Source organism: Onychomys torridus, chromosome 3, assembly GCF_903995425.1.
Source record: "Onychomys torridus chromosome 3, mOncTor1.1, whole genome shotgun sequence".
Classification (NCBI taxonomy): Eukaryota; Metazoa; Chordata; class Mammalia; order Rodentia; family Cricetidae; genus Onychomys; species Onychomys torridus.
The window spans coordinates 99457508-99481389 of NC_050445.1; positions in this window are offsets into that span (position 1 = coordinate 99457508).

Genomic DNA, 23882 nt, shown 5'->3' on the forward strand with positions numbered 1-23882 from the left:
GCTTGCTACCCTAATGAGAATACATAGGCTTCATTGCCTCCATTCACTCAATATTTTTCAGTGAGGGGAGTTCTCACTGCCTATAAAGTTGATCAAGCAAACACATCAGTTTGGTAGAGGAATGTTGAATAACATCATTGCAGACTAGAGCAGTATTCCTTAATGCAAAATGTAGTAGTGGTTGCTAGGTCAGCTAGGAGATTACTAAAATGGGGACCAGGAAGCTTTGACTTCAATATCAGTATTGATCTCTAGCCTTGTTCTTCCAGTGATTAAGACTTAATCTGGTAACCTGTCAAGCTTCATAACTCTCACTATATAATCCATTCAGTGCATCTTCTGAGTCCTTTTTTGAAACTGTCACTATAGTCATCACCTGTAGTAACACGGTCTTCACAGAAGCTAAGGCTCATTTCCTGTTTACCATGCAAAGCTTAAATATAAGAATTTTAACACTATTAATTGTATTATATTTATAGCAATCTTACTAGGAAGGCATTAAGACTATGCCCATTTTAGAAGCATGACTAAGAAAATGCCACAAGGGTTATAGAGATGACCCAATAGTTAAGAGAGCTTACTACTGTTGCTGAGGACCTGAGTTTAGTTCCTAGGACCTACATGGTAGCTCACAACCACTTGTATTACTAATTTAAGTGGATCTAATGTTTCTTTATGGCCTTCCCAGGCTCCTACATGCACATAATGCACATAGAGTCATACAGGCACGCATATACATACATTTAAAAAAATCTTTAAGGAAAAGTTTCAAATTAATTAAGCTAACAGTTTGCCTGTACTTCCTGTGATCTTCACTGTGATGCACCAGGATGGATTCTCACAGTGTTTTGTTTTCCAACCCTCATTGATCCATGTGATTTTGCCCTACTTTCAACTTTTTGGAATCTGTGGAACATCTCCCAACAGCTGTAGCTGATTGCATTGGGTCCGTATAGTAGGCATCAACCATCTCATTGCAGTTTTCTCTGTCACAAATTTGGAATAAAAAAAAAAAAATGACTGCTGTTGGGCTCTAGGATCTCCTGGACATGGGCTAAAGTTAATCTCGTATTTTAAAGCCACTAATAAAGTGAAGTTTGCAATGTAGGCATCAGAACAAAATAGTATTTGTGGTAGTTTCAAAGTAATTGGCCTCCATAGTCTCATAGAAGTGGCTCTATTAGGAGGTGTGGCTCTGTTGGAGTGAATATGGCTTCGTTAGAGAAAGTGTGTCACTGTGGGGGTGGGCTTTGAGGTTTCCTGTGTTCAGGATACTGCCAAGTGTGTCAGTTAACTCCTTGTTTCCTATAAGATGTAGGACTCTCAGCTATCTCTCCAATATTATATCTGCCTGTAGGTCACCATGGAGCCTGCCATGATAATGGACTATACCTCTGAAAGTATAAGGTAGTCACCCCAATTAAATATTTTCTTTATAAGAATTGTCATGGTCATTGTGTCTCTTCACAGCACTAAAAACCCTAAGACACTATTCTAGTGGCAAGTTAATCAAAAGTCAGAATAAGAATGAATAGATACCCCAATTCATCAGAATAAGCATATGCATCCTTTGTATGCCAAGAAAGAAGATTCTGTGTGGAGAAGAGAATAAAGAAATGAGGAGATGAATGAAGATGGAGCCAATGAAACATTATACACTCTCTTTGAGAATTACCATTGCTCTTGTTGGACCAACTGTACTAGCTCTACTTATTGTCATTGGTTTGTTCTCTTAAGTTTCCTGTATTGTCACCAGTAAAACAACTGCCAATGTCTTCCTCACCTATCTACCAAGTGGTAACTGGCCAAGACATCAATAGATTATATAGAATTGACCCAGTAGTTTATTTGGCCTAAATATTCCACATTAAAGTGTACTCTTTTGGGAGACTTAACTTTATGAGATTTTATTCCTGTTAAGTGAAACTATATTTTCAGATTCTGTGTTCTCTCTTTCTTATAATTTATACCTTGGTTCTTTTTGGCAGCCAGTGTCTACTACTCTGCTGCTGGCATGCACCCCTCTCAGGTTTTGCTGAGAAAGAATCATTTTCATTTCAGTCTATTACCTGTAGGGAGGATGAGTCTGAGCTCAAAGAGAAAAGGTTATTGTAGATTACCATGCTTCTGCCTTTGGGACTCACTGAGGGTATGTAGGTGAAAGAGTGAAAGATCAGGGACTAGTGGGACTTGAACACTTGCTTTTTGACAATTCAAGGTGAAATGGAGAGATTGTCTTGGGATTGCCAATCGATGTATTTATTCTTTTTAGATGAAAAAGTTCTCCAAATTCAACAGCGATCTATAAGTGGGAACATGCCATGCTGCAAATGTCATCATCCTCTGGGTTGTTCACATATATTAACTATTGTTTTTCATTGAACTACTTTTTTTTAGGAGAGAATATTTCATCAGGTGAATTGGAGAAAGAGAATGGTCATAAATCATCATGTGATATTTTATGCAAAGTATAATTGCATTTAGATAAAGATAAAGAAATGTGATAAATAATGTGTTGGTAATAGTTGCCTCAGAACCATAATTTTTTCTTTACAACAATGTATTTTAGGAGTATTTTTACAGTGTAGGATAAATTATATTACAAGTAAAGTAAGACACACATGGGAGGAGAGGCCATATTGTTTTGCTAAATATTTTCTTATTTTTAATTATCTTATAATTAATGCTTCACTTTATTAATAGCTCTTCTGACAGCATAGATTTTTCAATGCTCTAAAATGATTCCATGGAAAACATTTTGTTTAAACCCTGCATTAAAGGAAGTCTTTTTAAAGATGATATACAGCATATAATTATACATATTAAATATCCAAGAATGAGACCCAATGCTCAGTAGTTCTGTGGAATAGCCATCAGCAGTGAGATGCAGAATGCATCTTAAAAGACAGACACAAAGCCACTAAAGCTTTATCACCAAATGTCTTGAACTAATCTTTAAGCCTGGTGGTTTGCTTGATGCATGACCCTGGGAAGTCCCTTGCCCAGGGCCATTGTGAGGTCAGTCATAATGCATGTGACATCATATTTAAGAAGCACCAAATAGATTTATTTATTTTCAACCTATGTTAAGTTTCCTTTTGTGGTATGTTTTTTTAAAACTTGCAAATGAAAAATATTTAAATGTATTTTATAGATCATTTTGCCTTTTACTGTTGTTATAATATTTGTTGTCTCTCTCCTCTTCTCTTTCACACACACACACACACACACACACACACACACACACACACACACACACACACACACACACACACACACACACACACACACACACACACAGAGAGAGAGAGAGAGAGAGAGAGAGAGAGAGAGAGAGAGAGTTTCATTTTCTCTTTTCAATGTAAGAATTGTATTTTTATTCAAAGGAAAATGCATGACATTCTGACTACAACTTGTATTACTGAGTCCTCAAGAGAAGCTGACAGGTTTCTGAATCAGTGGGATGAGAAAATGTGATAATAACAGCGTTTCTGTCCTCATCTAATTTGCTCTTGTGAAATAGTTATTTATTTTGGCTGATTTATCAAAAGGAAAAAAAAAAGAAGGAAGGAAGGAAGTTGGAAAGGAAAAGGAAGAAAAGGAAAGAAAAAAAGAGATTACAATCAAGTATTCTCTACCAAACCATGGCAGATGCTATTATTAGTTCCCTTAAAAGACGGAAAAAGGAATATTTCTTAGTTCAACTGATGACAAAAAGGAGATGTAGCTGTCAGCTATACTTAGAAATTTACATGAAGTATCCCCCCCCCCCGCCCTTTACTAAGTGCCCAATTCAAGGCAGCATGTACCCCTATCCCAATTAAATACAGACAGATCCTCTCACGGGTCATTAAGGTAGTACTGATGTCCATCTGTGTGCCTGGGATAGGCACAGTCCTCAGAATGTCTGTGTACCAAGCTTTTAATTTCAAAGGCATCTTCAGACTATTCATTTTAATTCTTTCTTCTCTAATTCTCTTCTCTTCCAAGAGGATTTACATTTGTTGGTCTCTTTGCATCCATCCAAATTTATGAAATATTGCCAATAATGGGGTCAAAGTTGTTGCTAACCTGGATCTTCCCCTACTCTGAATCAGATTTGCCCAAATAGCTTTAGAAAAAAATGGGAATAGAGGGCTGTGGAAGATGGATCATTGGGTAAAATGCCTAAAAAACAAGAATGAGAACCTGATTTCTGATCCTCTATACTCATGTGTAAGAGGGATGTAGTGAGCCTATAACAGCTCTAAGGGTAGAAAAAGAGGAATAACCTAGGGCTAGCTGGCTAGCCAGACTAGCCAAGATGTTGAGTTCCAGATTCAATGAGAAACTTTCTCAAAAACTAAGGTGGACAACAGAAGAGAGACAACTGATATCAACCTCGGGCTTCTGCATCTGCACACAGTGTCGAGTGCATCCACAAATATACATACTTATCCTACACACACACACACACACACACACACACACACACACACACACACACACCAAAATGCCAAAATGTGTGTTACTATTAGTTTACAATGGTAGTGGGGTAGACAAAGTTGCCAAATGAACAAAACATAGTAATAGCGCAGCATAAATTTTCTTTGGATATTGAATGCTTTCATGACCACTATTTTGGTAACAAAATTGACATCCTGTACTGTTCAAATTAATTTGTATTGGCAAATCTTTAAGTATATAATATGATGCACAGGTGTAGCAGATAATAGTGAGCTACAAATTATATCTAATAATTTATAACAAAAGATATGTCACATAAAATTCACAAGGACTTCTTGGTAATATATTCTTATTTAAATAGACCTCAGAAAAGAAATAACCATTTTGTTTAGTTTTTGTAAAGGATAGAATTGGTGTTAGGTGCTCCAGAACTTGTCTGAGAATATGCAGGACCCCAGGCTGGTTTGGATCTAGACCTAGGCCCTTTAGTGGATGCTAGGTAGAGAGAACACTTTGAGATAAATAAGAGACATGTGAGACCTAACTGTCACAAGGAGTAGTGACCTGAGACTCTGCAAAATGGGAGAATAAATATATTTAACTTCACCTGAGTCCATTGTCAAACACTTTATGAACTTGTTTGCACTTCTGGTTGCTCTCTCCCACTGACCTCACTTCTGCAGAGGCTAAGATTTAGCAGACTTCCTGATATGAGACAAACAGAAAACTTCAGAAAGCTGACAGTATATTTCATCATTGCTACCAAGAGGACTGGGCAGGAGTGAATACAGTGTCCACAAGGAAGGTTTGCTCCTAGACTCTCTGAATTCAGAATCAAGTATATAATCAAATAAATGAAAAGATGGATTTCCAGCTTAACAGTTCTGTGTGACACAGTAACAACTAGGCTTGTTACAGGAAGATAAAGCCTAAAAACGTGAGGCTCTAGGCGTTGCAGGTGATGCTGCTAGGGACGTTTTCTTGTCGTGTGAAAATGGTGTGTGCTCTTAGTACTCACTCAGTTAGCAAAGTCATCCCAAACATGATTCACTGTAAGGCCTTAGTTCCAAAGCAGTCATTGTTTTGTTACTGCAGTTCACAGTAATAATGTAACATATCAATAAGCTTTTTCAAACTTCAGAATAGCAGTATATTTAGTAGGCTAAGTCACAATCATAGTTATTTGTCTAATTAACCTGCCATAGATGCCAAAACCCAAATTCTATTTCAGTGACAGTACAATTACTTATTTAAGTAAGTCCCAGTGATAATTGTTTGCATTTTTTCTTTAATAAATTCAGTGTTTTAAATTAATGGTACTTTAAAAACATAACCATTAAGAAAATTAATGTCATATTTATGTTTACTCACCTCCAAAATTATAGGATTGAGTTCCAGTGTACTCTAATATTTCTTTTTAACAGGCAATATACTAGATGTTTTAGAAGAGCCCACTTTCAGTCTCCTGATATGATATATAATATATAAAACCACATCCTTAATAGTTGGGAAATTAAATACTTAATAAAAAACTCTATTGCTAATTTCACATAGCAATTTCCTGAACTCGGGAAGCAGAACAAAGCAGGAATTTGATATATCATAGTAAAACACCAATCTGAGCACAAATTGTTAGCATGTTACCTGCAACAGGATACTCAAAATTGTCTATGCTGTATATTCACAGATCAGCATTGTCTCTGATTTTGGAATATTCAACGAGGTCAAGAACCTAGTAAGGGCCCATGTGGGGTGGCCTTCAACAGAGAAGAGAGAATATGATGCTACAAAATTTAAAAGATGAATAACAGAAGAGAAAGGATTAAGTTGGGGGCTGAGTTATGACAGGCCAGAGCAGGGCATATAGGTTAAATAATACCAAAGGTTTTTCAATAAACTCATATGGGAACTTACTACCATGGAAGCTTTCAAATTCCACATGTAGATACCCAGTTTGACCAGTAGCATTCATTCAAAATGCTATCTTTTCTCCATTGTTTACTGTGGACTTCTTTGTCAAATGTCAGGTGACTGAGGAGTGTGGATTTATTTATGTTTCCTTAATCCTATTCCACTGATAAATGAGTCTGTCTTCTTTTTTGTTTGTTTGTTTGTTTGTAAGTAAATTTATTTATTTATTTATTTTACATCCTGGCCACATTTTCCCCTCCTTCCTCTCCATTCAACCCCTTCTCCTGACCCCTATCTGTGCCCATGCCTCCCAATATGTTTCTGTTTAGGAAAGGGCAGGTTTCCCATGAGTATCAACAAAACATGGCCTATCAAGTTGAAGTAAGACTAAGCACTTCCCCATATATGGGGCTGGGCAAGGTGACCCAGTATGAGCAGTAGGATCCCAAAAGCAAGAAAAAGAGTCAGAGACAACCATTGTTCCACTCTTAGGAGTTCCACAAGAGGACCAAGCTATTCAACTGTAACATACATGCTGAGTGCCCAGTAATAGCAGATACGTAGCATGAACTGGCCATCTCCTGTGATCAGATTGGTGCCTAGCCCAACTGTCATCAGAGAGGCTTCATTGAGCAATTGACAGAAGCAGATGCAGACCCACAGCCAAATATTAGGCAGAATTCTGGGAATCCTGTAGAAGATGGGGAGAAAAGATTGTAGAAGGCAGAGGGCTCAAGAACACCACAAGAAAACTCACAGAATCTGGGTTCATAGGGGCTCACAGAGACTGAACTAATGACAACCAGGGAGCAAATATGGAACTGATTCTATTTTCATGCCAGTATGTGCTCTTTTTATTACAGCTCTGAATTACACCTTAAAGTCTGTGTTGGTGTTACTTCCAGCTGGTATTTCTTTTTATTTGTTTGGTTTTCTTTTCATTATCCTGGGACTCTTGTATTTCCATATGAAATTTAAGATACTTCTTTCAATTTCTGTGAAGAAATGTGTTGAAATTTGGGCGTGGATTGCATTGACTCTGTAGATTCCTTTAGGTATAATGGATATACTCAAAATATTGATTTTGACAATCTGTGAGCAAAACACACTTTATCAACTGGCCAGTCCCCATGCAAGGGAAAGGGGTTGGGAGGAGGTTGGTCCCTGGCAACCAAAGAAGGGGCTCTGTGGTTACATGAATCAGTACTAATTTTTAAAATCCAAATTTGTTCAAATAATTTAAGTCTGTGATCCAAGGCTCCACATTTACAGACTTTATAGGAAGTAGCTCACTTCTCTTTCATAACTCGATTCTGGTGTGCCTGTTTTGAGATAAGCATGATGAAATAAGTTAAAATTCAGAATCATCTAGAAATTTCAGGATAGTACTGAAATATCATCAGGCTTTTCCCCATGTCTTAGAACAGCATTTGCATCCCTGTGTAAGATGACTTTATTTTTTGACACTGCATCATGTGAGGAATCTAGACTCACTCATCAGTTGTAAATACAGGATCCTATCACCAAGGCTACCATGGCTAAGAGGGCATCACTATCTTTTTCACACTTGGTACCACTCTGAACAGTGGGTGAAAGCAGTGTGACTTCACTTCCTTTCAGGAAACCCAGAGCAACGTCTCTTACCTTCTGGCCTTGTTCTGGCTTCCTCAACCCAATCTGCCTCAAATTGTCTAGTTTATAAATTCATTGTATATATAATTTTCTAAGACACAAGTTGCTATCTGGTGGTAGGTGTTTCCTATGAAACCGTGTGCTTTCTAATATAAAGAATTAGAGAGCCAGAATTTAATATCTGGAAACTTTTAACTGTTTTCCATTATTATATTAGATGGAACTGTACAGTGTAAGTTTATACTTTCTAATAATTTAGTTTAATAACTAACTCCCAATCAATCTGTATCCATAACACTTTCAAGGCGTCCATCCCAAACATATTTATACATTGTTTCTATCAATTTCTTAAACCTGAGATCCTTCAAATAAATGACAACAATATATGCAGTTGGAACCTTGGTAAAAGACTAAACACAAAATGTCAGGAAGACACTAAGCAGACAAATTCAATGGTATAGTAACATTTATTCAGTCTTCTCTTACAGTGTTGAGGGGTAGCAACATTATTAGTGCTAACATCAGGATTTATTACATGGATCATTAACTGTTGATGGTGCTCTTAGATCTTCACAATGCTTCTGAAACTGATAAGCTACAAATCAATGATACAATTAATAAATATTGTTTTCATTTAAGAGATTGTAAAGGATGCAACTTACAGGTTTGGGAATTCCTGTAGTATTATCTAATGAAAACTTCAGTAATGTTGCATCTGAGAAGACATATTTGATTTCCATAGCATGCTTTAGGAGAGAAAGATCAGTTGTTTTTATGTTCTTTCTTTTCCCAGCCAACAAGTACTTGTCTTTAGCTATGAAACTAGAATATATTCTATTGTGACCCTAGGGGATAATATATTTTCTTTGAATATTTGCATATAGGGAAACCCTGGGAAGACACCAATGAGACTTACTGGTATAGAATGAGCTCATTTATTAATTCCTGTCCATCTATCATTCTGTCAAATTTAAATAAAACAGAAATATGATGACACACAAAACTGAAAATCTACAGATCACATTATCAACAGACAACAATGGGTAAAAATTTCAAATGAAGTCAGAAAGACACAGGTCCCTTTCTATACTTGATGGGTACAGACCAAGATGCCTACCACAGCTTTTATTTGAATGTAGTGGTAGAACATTACTTTCTGAAAATTAAAAAAAAGACCAGTCTCAAATGTCATGGATCCACCTACCTTGATCTTCATGCCCATACTTGAACCAAGCTGTTAATATGGTAAAATGTGATAAAATATATCTGATTTTCCTGTTTCGCCTTTGAAAGAAGAGTGAAGACCTCTCTAATGTAGATGATTTAGGAGTAAGGAATGACTGATTCCTCAGAGTGACTTTTCAAGAATCTTAGCAGGAACCAGCTTAATGGATGCTAGATATCTGATCTGCACCACTGGCTCACATATCTTTAGTCTTTCCAAAACCTCTAAGAAAGAGTATGACTTAATTTTCTTCTCTTAACAGGAAAGGGAGCAGAAGTCAAAATTTTAAAGTCACACAGGGATCATGGCAGAGCAGAGCTTTAAACAGGATTGTCTGAATACAGAGTCATGACCTCCCTATCTCCATGTGCATCCCCATAGGGAGAGCACAGTTCTGAGAAATGTAACAAGAGCAGGAAAAAGTGGCATCTTCAGAAAACTGTTGGCAAGTATCCCAAACACAATCCTGGAGAGATGTCCATATCTGAAAACATCAGATCTAGATTTAATACATATGTTTTAATGCTAGTAAAATTAGAAGAATGTCTCAGTCTACATTTTGTTACTATGAGATAATAACAAAGTCTATGACACTTAAAATTTTGTTCTATAGGTAGGGAAGACTAGGATTGAGGTGTCAGCATGTGATTAGGATTTAGCTTCTTTCTCCATCATCACAAGGTGTAAGGCCACAGGTTAGAGACAAAGATGAAAGTGAAAGACCCTCCCTTTTGGTGATAGACCCCCTCCTGTGATAATGCTAATAAGTCATCCACACTGCTCTCATAGCCTAATCACGTCTCACTAAGCCACCTTTTTACACATGTTGCACTGGGCACTAAGTGTCCAGCTCATTCTTTTGGAATATCTATTTAAATGGTGCAAATACTTCTTCTATTAGGCAATAAGTAACTTCCTATGAAGCCTAGTGAGTGACAAGGGTTACCCACATTTGCACATGCCTACCAGGATAGGATTGACTAAGAATGTTATAAGCAGGATTTCAGTAGTACCAAGTGACAGCCTAACTTGCAAATGAAGTCACACAGACTCCAAAGGATCGTTTGATATGTTTAGGACAAATCACAAAATTAAAAAAAAAATATGTAAATAAAGGCCAGATATATGTCCTGGTTAGTTTTTGTCAACTTGACACAGACCTAGACATTTTTGGGAAGAAGGAACTGCAATTGAGAAAATGTCTTCAACCTCATTGCCTGTAGAGAAGTCTGTAAGACATTTTCTTAATTAGTGAATTGTGTGGGAGGGCCCACAATACTGGGGGTGGCATTGCCCTTGAGGAAATGGTCCTGAATTGTATGAGAAAGAAGGCCAAGCAAGTCATAAAAAAGAAAGTCAGTCTGAGCCAGGCAGTGGTGGCGCACACCTTTAATCCCAGCACTTGGGAGGCAGAGCCAGGCGGATCTCTGTGAGTTCAAGGCCAGCTTGGGCTACCAAATGAGTTCCAGGAAAGGTGCAAAGCTACACAGAGAAACCCTGCCTCAAAACACTAAAACAAAAACAAAAAAAGAAAGTCAGTCTGCGGCATTCCTCCATGGACTCTAATTCAGTTACTGCCTTCAGGTTGTACTAATCACCTTCCCTGACTTTCCCTTCATGATGGACTATAAATGTAAGACCTTTTCTCTTCAAGTTGCTTTTGTTTATAGTTTCTTTATCACAGCAATAGAAACCCCAACTAAGACAGCATACTAATTCAGAACTTTTCTACAATTTGGTAATTGAGGGTGGGCCTACTTACTTGCTCAGTCTGAACACCAAGCCTCTCAACTTCACTCTGCCCTCTCCAAAGACATCACTCAACTGTTCCTCTGTTTTAATTAGCATGTTTTATTCTTTATGCTGGATGTTATTTTTTAGCTTGACAAATTGTTTGATTGTTCATCAAAGGAACTTCTCCCAAACCTTACCAATATTTCCATAGAAGAATCAACAATTGGCACCATAAATCTGAATATCTCATCTCATAGCACCTTGTTATATCCCCTGACATAACATCATCATAACAAAATCTTTTATTTATAAAATTTAATTTGTAATAAATTTGGCCTTATCTTCTCCTATTTGACCTGCATTTGCAAATGCTTTGTTGTAGCTAGAGTTTTCTCCAGTCCCGCTTGGGGCCAGCAGCTACTCAGACACAAATAAACACACAGACACTTAAAACTGTTTGATCTAATGGCTCAGGCTTCTTGCTAGCTAGATATTACACTTAAATTAACCCATAATTCTTATTTATGTTTAGCCACATGGCTTTGTACCTTTTTCCAGTTCTATCTTCACATCTTGCTTCCTCTATATCTAGCTGGCAATTCCTGACTCAGCATTCCTGTTCCCAGAATTCTCCTTTCTCTTTGTCCCACCTATACTTCCTGCCTGTCTACTGGCAAATCAGTACTTCATTTATTAACCAATCAGAGCAACACATTCACAGCATATAGAGCAATATCCCCAGCACTTTATACTTCATTTTTTTTTATCAGTGAACTATGATTCCTTCTATAGTCTAGAAGCCCTCAAGTATTAGTGATTTTTGAAGAACTTAAGAAAAGCATCTCTTCTAAATAAATTATACATAAAATTGAAACATGGTAGCGTTAAAAGAGAGAATAATAAGCTGGAAGTAGGAAGTTTGTCAAAAATGGTGACTCAGTGGACTGTTGGAGACTGTGCTGTGGTATGGTCTGTATGTCAAATGTGTTGCTCTGATTGGTTAAAATAAATAAAGTGCTGATTGGCCAGTAGCCAGGCAGGAAGGATAGGGTAGGCGGGACAAGGAGGAAAAGAAGGCTGGGAAGTAAAGGCTGGGGAGAGAAACACTGCCAGTCCCTGCCATGACAAGAAAGATGTAAGGTACTGGTAAGCTACAAGCCAAGTGGCAAAGTATAGGTTAATAAAAACGGGCTAATTTAAGATAGAAGAAGTGGATAACAAGAAGCCTGCCACGGCCATACAGTTTATAAGTAATATAAGCATCTGAGTGATTGTTTTATATGTGGGTTGACCACAGGGGACTTGGTGGCACCTGAAGAGAAGCACTCCAACCGCAAGACTGTTTTTAGAACAGTTCAGAGTACTTGAGTGGCACTAAAAATTAACCAGGCCATGGTAGATGATAATACTCTTGTATTCAAAAACCAAATAAAATATATACTTGAATGTTGGGCACTTAGATTGGTGGCTTTCATCTCTTTTCTTCCAAAAGATAGTCTATGACTAGCAATCATTTGTTGAGGAGGAAATGTATGTATGTGTGGAGGGGAGGGTGAATTGAGAGTAGAGAGCGTCAATAATAAGTATCCATTATCATCTGATTATTTAAACATTGTCCGGGGTATGAAGTTCATCCTCCAGATTAATTATCCATCTGTATAATTGATTTATTTTATGAAATCAGTCATAAGAAGGGAATTGGAACTGTGAATAGATAAGTTTTCACAGTTTTTAAACTGTGAAGAAAAGCTTAGAAATTATGTTAGAGACAAGGGAGACAGCCAAGGTGAACAAAACAATTGGACCATGAGCTCATTTCAAGGACATCCCTTGACAACTAAAAGCAAGTTGGATTTTTTCAGTTTCTAAAAATGTTTCCTATGAATGAGAGTCAGTTAAGTCTTAACTTTCTAAAACCACTGTAAAATGAAACACAACAACAAAGATTAGTCAAAGAGTGGGTATGGCTTTGTTGGAGGAAGTGTCACTGTCGGGGGGGGGGGGCAGGCTTTGAGGTTTCCTATGCACAGGATACTACTGTTCAATGATTCAGTTGACTTCCTGTTGTCTACAAGAAATAGGATTCTCAGATATTTCACCATCACCACATTTGTCTGCATGCCTCCATGTTGCCTGACATGATTATAATGGATTGAACTTCTGAAACTGTAAGTGAGCCAGGCCAATTAAATGTTTTCTTTCTAAGAGTTGCTGTGGTTATTGAAACCTTACTAAGACTGAAGTTCAACCAGGGACTGGGATATTGTTGTGATATATCTGACTATGTTTTCTTTTGGAGTGATATGAACTTTGGGACTGTGGATTAGAAAAGCAGTTAAACACTTCAAGTGCTGCTTAATGTGCTGTATTGTAGGAGGATGGAAGACAGTGGTGCTGACTGTGATTTGATGAGCTAGGGGGTGCTCACTGAAGAGGTTTCAGAGGAGAATTTTTTTTTCCACTTTTTTAAAATTATTTTTTATTTATTTTTTTCTTTATTATTATGTGTTTTAAATTTTATACATCAGCCATGGGTTCCCCTGTCCTCCCCCCTCCTGGCCCCACCCTCACCCTCCCCCCAGTCCCTCCCCTCCATTCCCATGTCCTCCAGGATCAAGGCACTCCTGGGGATTCAATTAAACCTGGTGGATTCAGTACAGGCAGGTCCAGTCCCCTCCTTCCAGACTGAACAAAGTGTCCCTGTGTAAGCCCAAGGTTTCAAACAGCCAGCTCATGCACTAAGGACAGATCCTGGTCCCACAGACTGGGTGCCTCCCAAGCAGATCAAGCTATTCAATTGTCTCACTTATCCAGAGGGCCTGATCCAGCTGGGGGCTCCACAGCCTTTGGTTCATAATTCATGTGCTTCCATTCGTTTGGCTATTTGTCCCTGTGCTTTTTGCAATCTTGGATTCAACAATTCATGCTCTTGCAGACCTTCCTCTTTCTCGAGGAGAAGAATTTTAGTAAGTTGCTTAGAGATCTTTCTTGTGATATTTTGGTGAAAAAAATGGGTGTTTTTTTCCCCTTGTTGGAAGAGTCTGCCTGAGGCTAATGTAAAGAGTTTTGTATTGATTCTGTTTGCAGACCAAGTCTCAAAATAGCCTAGTATAGATGCTGTTGTATGGTTATTAATGGTAACTCTAATGAAAATATATAATGAAAAGGAGCAAGCTGATCAGGGTAAATTACAAAGTATAAAGTTTAAGGAGAAAAAGAGCACCAAAAAGTAGAATGGAACTAAGTCCTGTGTTCAAGGAGATACACAGATTAAGAAATGGAATAAAGATTGGTGACCTGAGGGCAGGATCCCACCCAGCTAACTTTCCAACTTGTGAATTAAAGAAGAGCTTGGAGCTGGATGTGGTGGTGCATGATTTTAATCCCAACATTGGGAAGGCATAGGCTGGTAGATCACTGAGTTCAAGTCTAGCCTGGTCTAAAGATCCAGTTTCAGGACAGCCAAGCTTAGGTAGTGAAGGTAGAAAACAGAAAGTTGGTGAAGATATAAATGAACAAGGGGGCCATGTTCTAGCCCCAGTGAGCAGCAGTAGTTGGCAGCTTCAGCCACATGGTTCTGCCTTTAGAGTTAAGGACTGAAGAACAGTGATATGAACTTTTCATCCACATCTAAGGAAAACTGCTGAGTCAAGACCTGAGTCAGGCATGTCCCTGAATGGAGGACTAGAGAGGCCATTGTGTGAAGCTGTGGAGTTGAAGCCTAGATTGCCATGGAGACTCCAAGACACTAAAGATGCTAGAGTCATGGGATACCTGCCAAGGAAAGCTGCTAACAGGGAGTAGAACCAACCCAAGAGAAAAAAGTATGTTGTAGTTAACAAAACTGAACAGAGTTGGAGATCTGAAGAACAATTTAGTATCAGACATGATGCAGAGTTTGGAGTTTGCCCTTCTGGTTTTTGGTCTTGCTTTGGTCCAATATTTTCTCACAGTGCTCCTTCCCTATGTTTTGGGATGGTAATGTGTATCCTGTGCCATTATATGTTGGATGTATGTGATCTTTTTTTATGTTGATTTTTCAGGGGATTATATTTAAGAGATTGCATGAATCTCAGATGATACTGAACTTTGGGCTTTAAAACATTGCTGAGACTGTGATAGACTATGGAAACTTTTGAAGTTATATGCCAGGGTATATAAAAAACTAAAAAAAAAAAAAAGAATTGTGTTGGAATTTTAATAGAGGTTGCATTGAATCTGTAGATTGTTTTTGGTAAAATGGCCATTTTTTACTCTATTAATTCTATTGGTCCATGACTGTGGGAGATCTTTCCATCTTTTGATATCTTCTTCAATTTCTTTATCCAAAGGCATGGATACAGTCAAGCATTGGGCAGAACTTGGGGAATCCTGCTGAAAAGAGAGAGGAAGGATTTTAAAAGTCATGAATGTCAAGAACATCACAAGGGAACCCACAGGAAAAAACAAAAACAAAAAACTAACCTGGGCTCCTAGGAGATGACAGATTCTAGACTGACAGCTCAGGAGCCTGTGTAGGACCATTCTAGGCTCTCTCTATATCTGACAGTTGTGTAGTTTGGTCTACTTGTGGGACTCCTAGCAGTGAGAGAAGGGACTGCCCCTAATGATTTGGCTGGCATTTGGGAACCTATTCTTTATATTGGGTTGCTTTGCCCAGCCTTTATATAAAGGGGAGGAGCTTAGTCCTACTGAAACTTGATATGCCATGCTTTGTTGATACCCATGAGGCCAGTCCCTTTCTGAATAGAAGCAGAGGAATAGATTGGGGGAGGGGACAGAGGTGAGGTGGGTGGAGGGCATGGGAGGAAGAGAGGGAGGTGAAACTGTGGTTGGAATGTAAAACAAATGGATAAATTTAATTAATTAAAAAATTGAAATAGAGTCAGATCCTTAGACAAGCCCTGTAAACATTTGTTCAAAATCAATATGCAGTAGCCTCTAAAGTCAATCAACAGACATTTGTTTTATATGTGTGAGTTACTTAGCCCTTGGCTGAGTCCAGAAGGGGGGCCAGAATTGGTTCTTGACCTAAGGAGTTTAAAATTCAGTTAAGACCACAATAGCTTCAGATGGAAAACAAGTGGAGAAAAGTGCAACAGAACACCTGACAACATGTAGGCTGCACTGCGCAGATGGCTAGTGATAACACACGAGTTGTATTTTGCAGATGGCTAGTGATAAAGCAGAAATTGCATTGGAATCTGAGAGGAACAGGAAAACGCATCAGGTAGGAATGGCTTTGCACTGCTTATTGTGCTATCTCAGCTACGGTTCATAAATCTAACACTGAGGAGTGAAATGGCCCTCAGAGATGGGATATGCTCAGAGAAATGCTTCCAAGGTTCCCAGCAAGGCTGAGAAATGCATGAGCACATGTGTTTTTATGGCAAGTAAATTAGGTTGTAAATCAGAGAACAAAAGAGAGAAAGGAACATTCCAGCAGTTAAGATGTGACAGAAAATACCTGAGCAGTCTCCTATGAGATAATTGATAATGATGTGGTGAATTAAACATCTCCTGTGGAATTAGCTCTGGCAAATCTCATCTTTTTCCATGTGAAATGTTAATTTCATAAGAATAAGGCAATTAGGAAGTCACAAACCTACTGCCTTTTGTTTTTTGCCACTGAGCTGTTTGTAAGCATTTAATTTAGCATGCTGGTGTTAAACTACTTTATCTTAGAATAAGCAGTGTTTCTCAGAAAATTCAGATGTGCTTTTAATTCTTGGCTGGCTTGCTATTCAGTATAGTTATTAATATTCAAGGAAAACTGAACAACTAATCTTTAAAGAGGTCTTCGTCAATCTATCCAAGACTACAATTTTTCCATTTAGAGTCTAAAAGTCACAAGCACTGACTAATTGGAACTTTTCTGACTTAAGCGGAAAATAATCTTGTTTCTACAGGCACAGGAGCAGAGAAGAATCATGGGGCTCAGACAGTAGAAGAGAGTGCCCCCTTCAAGTTACTCTGGAGGATTTCACAGCTTCACAATGCTTGAACCATTTTGATGCCAATGTCCTGAAGTTTAACTATCTAAGATTTTCAAGAGTGCCTAGTTTTCCTGTATTCTGGAATTATTGTCTATAAAAATATGAGGGCTGAGTTAACAAGAGAAAGAGCTGAGGATATCAATCTATGTTAGGAGAGGTTTTCATGCTGTGAGTGTGAAAAACAGGATGAAAGCATTGTAATATGAAGAGATTATAGCTATTCCTGTATTTAAAAGTGTGTGTGTGTGTGTGTGTGTGCGCGCGGGCGTGTGTGTGTGTGCATGCATCTCTCTCTCTCTCTGTCTCTCTCTCTCTCTTTCTCTGTGTGTGTCTGTGTGTGTGTGTGTGTCTGTGTGTGTGTGTGTGTGTGTGTGTTATTGTTATGAAGACCAAGAGTGCTAGTTGGTGGTTCTACTTCATCCTTATACCATCTACTCAGAATTGGTAGCCCGATTTGAATAGTAGTATTAAACATACATAACACTGAGTTTAGGAAAATTTGAGAGATCTCCTTTTATCCATGACTATGGTTCTTACCATTTAAGCTTTAGAGAATAAATGAATTGAAAAAATCAGAGGAATCTTATCAACTTCTGGGTTATTATTCATCTCCCCCAAAGTAAGATACAAGCATTTTGGATCCTGACTAAGGGTATGATAACATAGTATCATGAGGAAGGTTATTGAGAATCTGAACCCTTGAGTTCTGTCTTCCAGCATCCAGGTTTTCCTGTGTACATGTGAGATCAAGGGAGTGGGCTGAATGTAGAGGACCTATAATCAGAATCATTCTCAGAGTCCCCAAATGAGTGACTTATTTATAGATAGGGGATTAATTGGTATCACACCCCACCTTCCAACAGCTTAAACTGGCCCAGCAATCTGTGTTTTCCAGGGTTTCAGGAGATAGTATTTGAGGAAGAGTGTAAGAGCTGTATGATCTCAAATCAATGTTTTCTTTCATTAATTAAAAAGTGTTTAATAGATTCATTTTGGATGGCTGGACAGTTCTAGGGAGTGATTTGTTATCTCTGCTGTTTACTTCCACTCTTCATCAGTTTCTACATGTTTTATTATTTTAAAACAAATTTCTAGAATTATCCATTACTATTTCTATAGTTTAATCTGGCATTCTTATTCATTAATGAAAATATTACAAAACATAATGGGACAGAGTGTCTAAAAATTCCTGATTTCAAAGTAGCTGGGAACTTAGGTTTTCTATCTAATTCTGAATCTTTTATTCATTTTTAGAATGGTTGTTGATGCCTACTGCATGCCCAGCAATGTTCTAGGCACCAGTTATCTTTTCCGTACGTAAAATAGATCAAAATCGTTACTTTCTTGGATCTTTGCATTCTAATGAATTTGGTTTCTCCACATTGTCGTTTTGCTATCATTTTTTTGTGTCATCTCACCTGTTCGCTTGTTTTAATGTCATCTTCTCTGTTTGCTTGTTTAGCATGATTTGATTTGGAGTTTGCTTAATTTCTATTCTAATTTTTCAGTGACTTCCTCTTCCTGTAACTGCTTTTAAACTTCCTCAAAGTTACTCCAAATCTGATCTTGTTTGCTCCCTGGGATTCGGCTTCAGGGAATATTGTTTCTTTACAACTGCATCTTTAGTCATATCACCAATCACATTTTAGGTAGAAAACTGTATAAGTCTTTCCTGTTTATACTTACAGGTAAAACTAAATTCTACTCAAACTGACCTAAGCACAAAGGACAGTTATGAGGTTAGACAACTGAAAAGGTCAGAAGTTAAGTTTAGTTTCAATTATAGATTAATGGAGGTGACCAAAATTGCAATCAGACATGTATTGCTCTTTATCTTTAAATTAATACCAGCTGCATCATCATTGATCTCAAGAAGACTCTTCCCAAGTGCTGGCTATCCATTATCTCCCAAGCTATCTCAGATCTAGTGATGTGCCAGAAAGGTTTTCAGAACTACCATGTAGTTCTTACCTAGCCAGGCTTATTAAGGTGCCATGACATAAAAGCAAAGACAGATGTTCCAAAGAAACCAGATCAAACTTTCCAAAAGTCATTTGTCATCAGAGTCACACGTAGTGTACCTACTTCCCTCAGTAGGCATTTTGTTATGACACATGAGCAATGATCTCTACTATGGAAACCACTAGAGAATCCATGCCTGGGAATCCATTATGGACTAGTTATATAAACATCCTTTGCCTACAATATCAAAATCCTATATGGAAGTAACTGTATTAATAAACTTTTCTATTTAGACAATTATGAAATGGTGATCCAAGGGTGTAAATCCCTAAACTGTAATCTCAGAGGCCTTCATCAAATATTAATAGTAAATCTTTCAAGCAATGCCTTATAAGGATATGGGATCTCAGCCTTAAGGTATTGGCCATTTTTGGTGAAGACTTTGGCTATTGGTGACCTTCAACGTATAGCTCCTGATTTGACAACTCTTCCAAAATTATGCATCATTTACCCAGTAAATATAGAAAAATCTGTATCTTGAGTATTGCTTACAAGTTTCCTAAAGTCAGTATTTCTCCTTTGAGTGCACAAATGAAAACATCTCACTCAGTAGGTAGTGAGGTAGCCTTATGATCATCAGAATGTGAACAATAATGAAAGGTACATATTATTCTCAGGACAGTGATGAAATTGGTGATTCTCCACAGTTATCTCCTTCTTAAGTTGACCTTGATGCTTACATGGTGACCTAGGAAACAACTATCAAACTCAGAATGTGGAACACATACCTCTTAGAAAAGGAAGTGCCAACAATCAGAAAGACCTGTTGAAAAATGTTTTGTCCTGGAAACTGATTTTTGCTCACTTGAATAGCTAGTTCCCATAAGTCAATGTGATTAGTTTGTTATAGGCATTATCATTACCTCAACTGTTATATCTGAGAACCATGCCTGATGGATTAATTTGGATCACTTCTTGCTGTAAGTGATTGTTTCTGGTATGCTAGTGCTTGTATCACTGCAAAACTTTGGGATTGTGGGTTGTTTTTTAATTTTTTTCAGACAATATATTCTGATCATATTTTCACTTCCTCCAACTCCTCCCAGATCCTCCCCACCTCAACACCCACCCAATTCCACACCCTTCCTTTCTTAGTTTCTTTAGAAAACAAACAGGCAAACAGTCTTTCTCAAAGCACCTGGAATGGCAGTTAGTGGTGGAGTGGGGGATGGTATTCCTCCAATGAATTATTGGGTTTTGTTATAACAGAAACAACTCAGGGAAGGCTGAACAGCAGATGTCTACCACATTATGCATTCTCTAAGTCCACTGAAGTCTAACTCAGTGTTACCCTGCGGTCCTTAACTCTGCTGGTGTTCAGTAAATCTGCTGAATGCATGAGTGCATATATAGAAAGAAAGGAGAAAATCAGCCCAAAAAGCTTGCCTTTTCCTCAAGAGCAGCATTATTTAAATGAATTTGAATTTTCTCTACTCTCCTTCCCTTTGCTGCTGTTCAAGCATAACCTAGACTTTAAACCAAGCACAGATTTAATGAATCAACACAATTCCTTTGTAATCAGTGTGTGCTCAGGCTGTGTCTGTAGAATATTCATATCCTCAGGGGACTTTGGAACTGAACAAAAACCATGGTAGACAACAGCAAGCAAATTATTTATGTGGACAAACCAAACAGTAGCATATACCTAACCTAAACAAATGATGAATATCTGAATTGATAGATGTGTCATTATCTACTGTATACATATATCATGTCAAAATATCGCAACAAATCTGAATCTCATAGCTATATAAATTACTATGTATAATTTAAAAATTATATATATATATATATATATATATATATATATATATATACACATATACATATACACACACATATATGACTGATAGTAGCATGAAAAAATATATGACCAAAAGATGTTCTAGAAATTTTGTTTACCTTCTAAATTATTATTAATGTAATATAAAAAGGAAAACAAGAGTAATTTAGAAAGGCATTCACAATATAATTTATAACAGTATATATATGTTAGATCATTTCCTTCTGGTCTGTTTTTGGTGCCTGTGTGTGTGTGTGTGTGTGTGTGTATGCTTCTGATTCACACCTAGAATAATTTCTTATAAGAATATATTAAGCAGTATATCTTGCTGAATTTCAGCTTGCTTGTTAGTTCATTTGGGAGCTTCTCTGTCTCTTCCACTCACAAATCCATCTGGCTTTTTACATGGTGTCTGGGCTACTAAGCACTGGCCGGTATGCTTATCTGGCAAGCTGTTTACCTCTGAAAAATATTCTAAGCCAAAAAAACAAAAACAAAAACAAAAACAAAAATAAAAAAAAAAAACATATAACAAAAGGAAACTTAACATAGGTCAAGGCTAAGTTTCTCTACTTTCAGCAAGTTAAAGTACTATTATTGATATCTTATAATTATATTTCCTTTCCTTTTTTTTTTTGCTGTTGCTGGTCTGAGAGACATGCCTGAGATCCCATGGCCACAGTGAACACTTTACATTTGCAATCATCTGCGGTAAAATTAAAGTTTGCTCAGAGCCCATAGCAAAGCCCAGAGAGAAGAAAGTGAAATCAAAGAGTATTTGTGAAATGTTCATGTTAGCATTCAGTCTGAGATGAGGGTAAGTTATTCAGCACAGAAGTGGGTCACATTTTATTTCAGAGTCTCCATTCAAACTTATAGGATTTTATTTTCACAATCACATTTGCCCCCAAAGCAATTATATTGTATATAGTATGTATTATATATATATATATTCACATATATTTCCATATATCTTATACCCCCCCAACACATGGGTATGAAATGAATTGGATTTTATTTTGAAAATTTCAAAGAATTACATAGGTGTTATAAACCAAATCTGGGAGCCACTGTCACAGTGACTCAGCTTCCAGTTAAAGAAAATAAAATGTAAAACATTTCTCATGTGTCTACAAAAGTGGAAGATTTATTTTGAATCCCCAAAGCTCGTGTTTTTTGAAGGATCTGGGTGACTTGTTCTCAGGCCCTGGACAGTCAGTCCAAACAACACAGTTGGGGTTATTCCTTAACTTGACACATGCAATGTCTGAGTTAAGATGTATGAAGCTAAAACTGAAATAAATTATGTGTACAAAAGTGGTATTGATTCTTGTACTTCCAAAAATCTTTATTCTGCCATTAGTTTAGACAAAAGAGCAAATGAAAGAGACTAGGAAAATATGGTGCATCTGCAGTTATAAATTTATGTCATTCTTACACTAGAGGTTACATTATTTGTGCTTTGTTTCATATTTGAAAATCCATTGCATCTCTGCTAATATTTAACTGTTTACATATGGGCACACACAAGGTTCAGTATTTATTTTTCAATCAATGTAGACATTGAGTTTGGTGTTTTTAAAGTATTATTATTGATATCTTATAATTACATTTCCTTTCCTATTTTTTAGTACAGATGGGGCTGGAGAGATGGCTTAGCAGTTAAGGGCATTTGCTATACTTGCAGAAGAGCTGGTTTTGGTTTTGGTACCCTAATGGCAGAGTACAACCATCTGTGATTGTAGTTGTAGGAGTTTCTGTTGTGCACTTTTGTCCTCTGTGGCTCCAGGTATGCACATAGTACAATTATGCACATGGAAGCAAAACACTAAAAAATTAAAAATAAGTGAATCATATTTTTGATTTCAAGTCCAGACTTCAATGGCTGAGCCATCTCTCCAGGCCAAGTGAATCTTCTTAAAAAATAAAACTGATGAGGAAGTTAGAGAAAGGGTTCACAGGTTAAGAGCATGTACTGTTCTTGCAGTGGGACTGTGTTCAGTTCCCAGCACCCACATTTTGTGGTTTACAACCACCTGTAACCCCAGCAATAAGTTATTAACACTTCTAGCTTTGGTGGGCACTGCATTGATATGTCCAAACTGACACACACACACACACACACACACACATATACACATGAACACAAACATACACATACAATAAAACAAAATGAAATCTTACAAAAAATCTTACTAGGGATAATCTTGTATTTACTGTTGCTCTGACACATTCTTCTAAATCACTGTAAAAATAACATTAACCATGATTCTTATTCTCAGAGAACCTAGAGCCCTTCCTGTTAGAATTTTGTTTCTTCTGAATATGTGTTTTTATAAATTCCTGAGTCAAAATTTTGTCTGCCACACCAGTATTAATAACTACTGAAAAATGGCTCCCAATCAACTCTCTGAAATAAATGAGTAAAGCAAATGAAAAACAACAACATGAATCATGGCCTTTGTTGATGTCTTGGACATAAATACCTTCTGTGTAGCCCTAAGTGCGAAAAAACATCAAGTAGTTCCTATACTCCTGGATGTGATCCCAGGAGCATAAGAGACACAAAATTATAGTAAGGGGATAAGTTTTGAATTTTTGCTAGTTTTTCTTTCAGTATAACCTAATTATAAATGTATATGAGTTGTACTTTAAAATTTTTATTAATGTATAACAATTATACAAGTATATGGGTACAGTGTGCTATTTCAACACATATAGTAAATAGTGTATACTGATTTTAAAGAGGAGCATTTTGACTTATTCATAGCAGCTATGATATAGTGTCAGTCAGTCTCTGTACCCATCACTACAGGAACACACAAAGAAAATGTGGCATATGGACATGATGAAATGTTACTTAGTCATTTAAATAAAGTTCTAGCATTTGTAGTAGAATGCATATAAATTAAGAATGATATAAAAGTACAGTAGCAATTTTTGAGTAAAAATTGTGTCATAAAATCCTGAGAATTTGCTTATTGATCCCATTGAGGCTGTTTGGGTTGGCTCCCACTCCCAGCTACTCTGTGTTAAATAGGGAAGATCCAACGCTCTCCTATAACCTCCTCAAAGAGATATATGATACACTCGCACATACCCATAAATAAAAATAAAATGAATATTTTAAAAG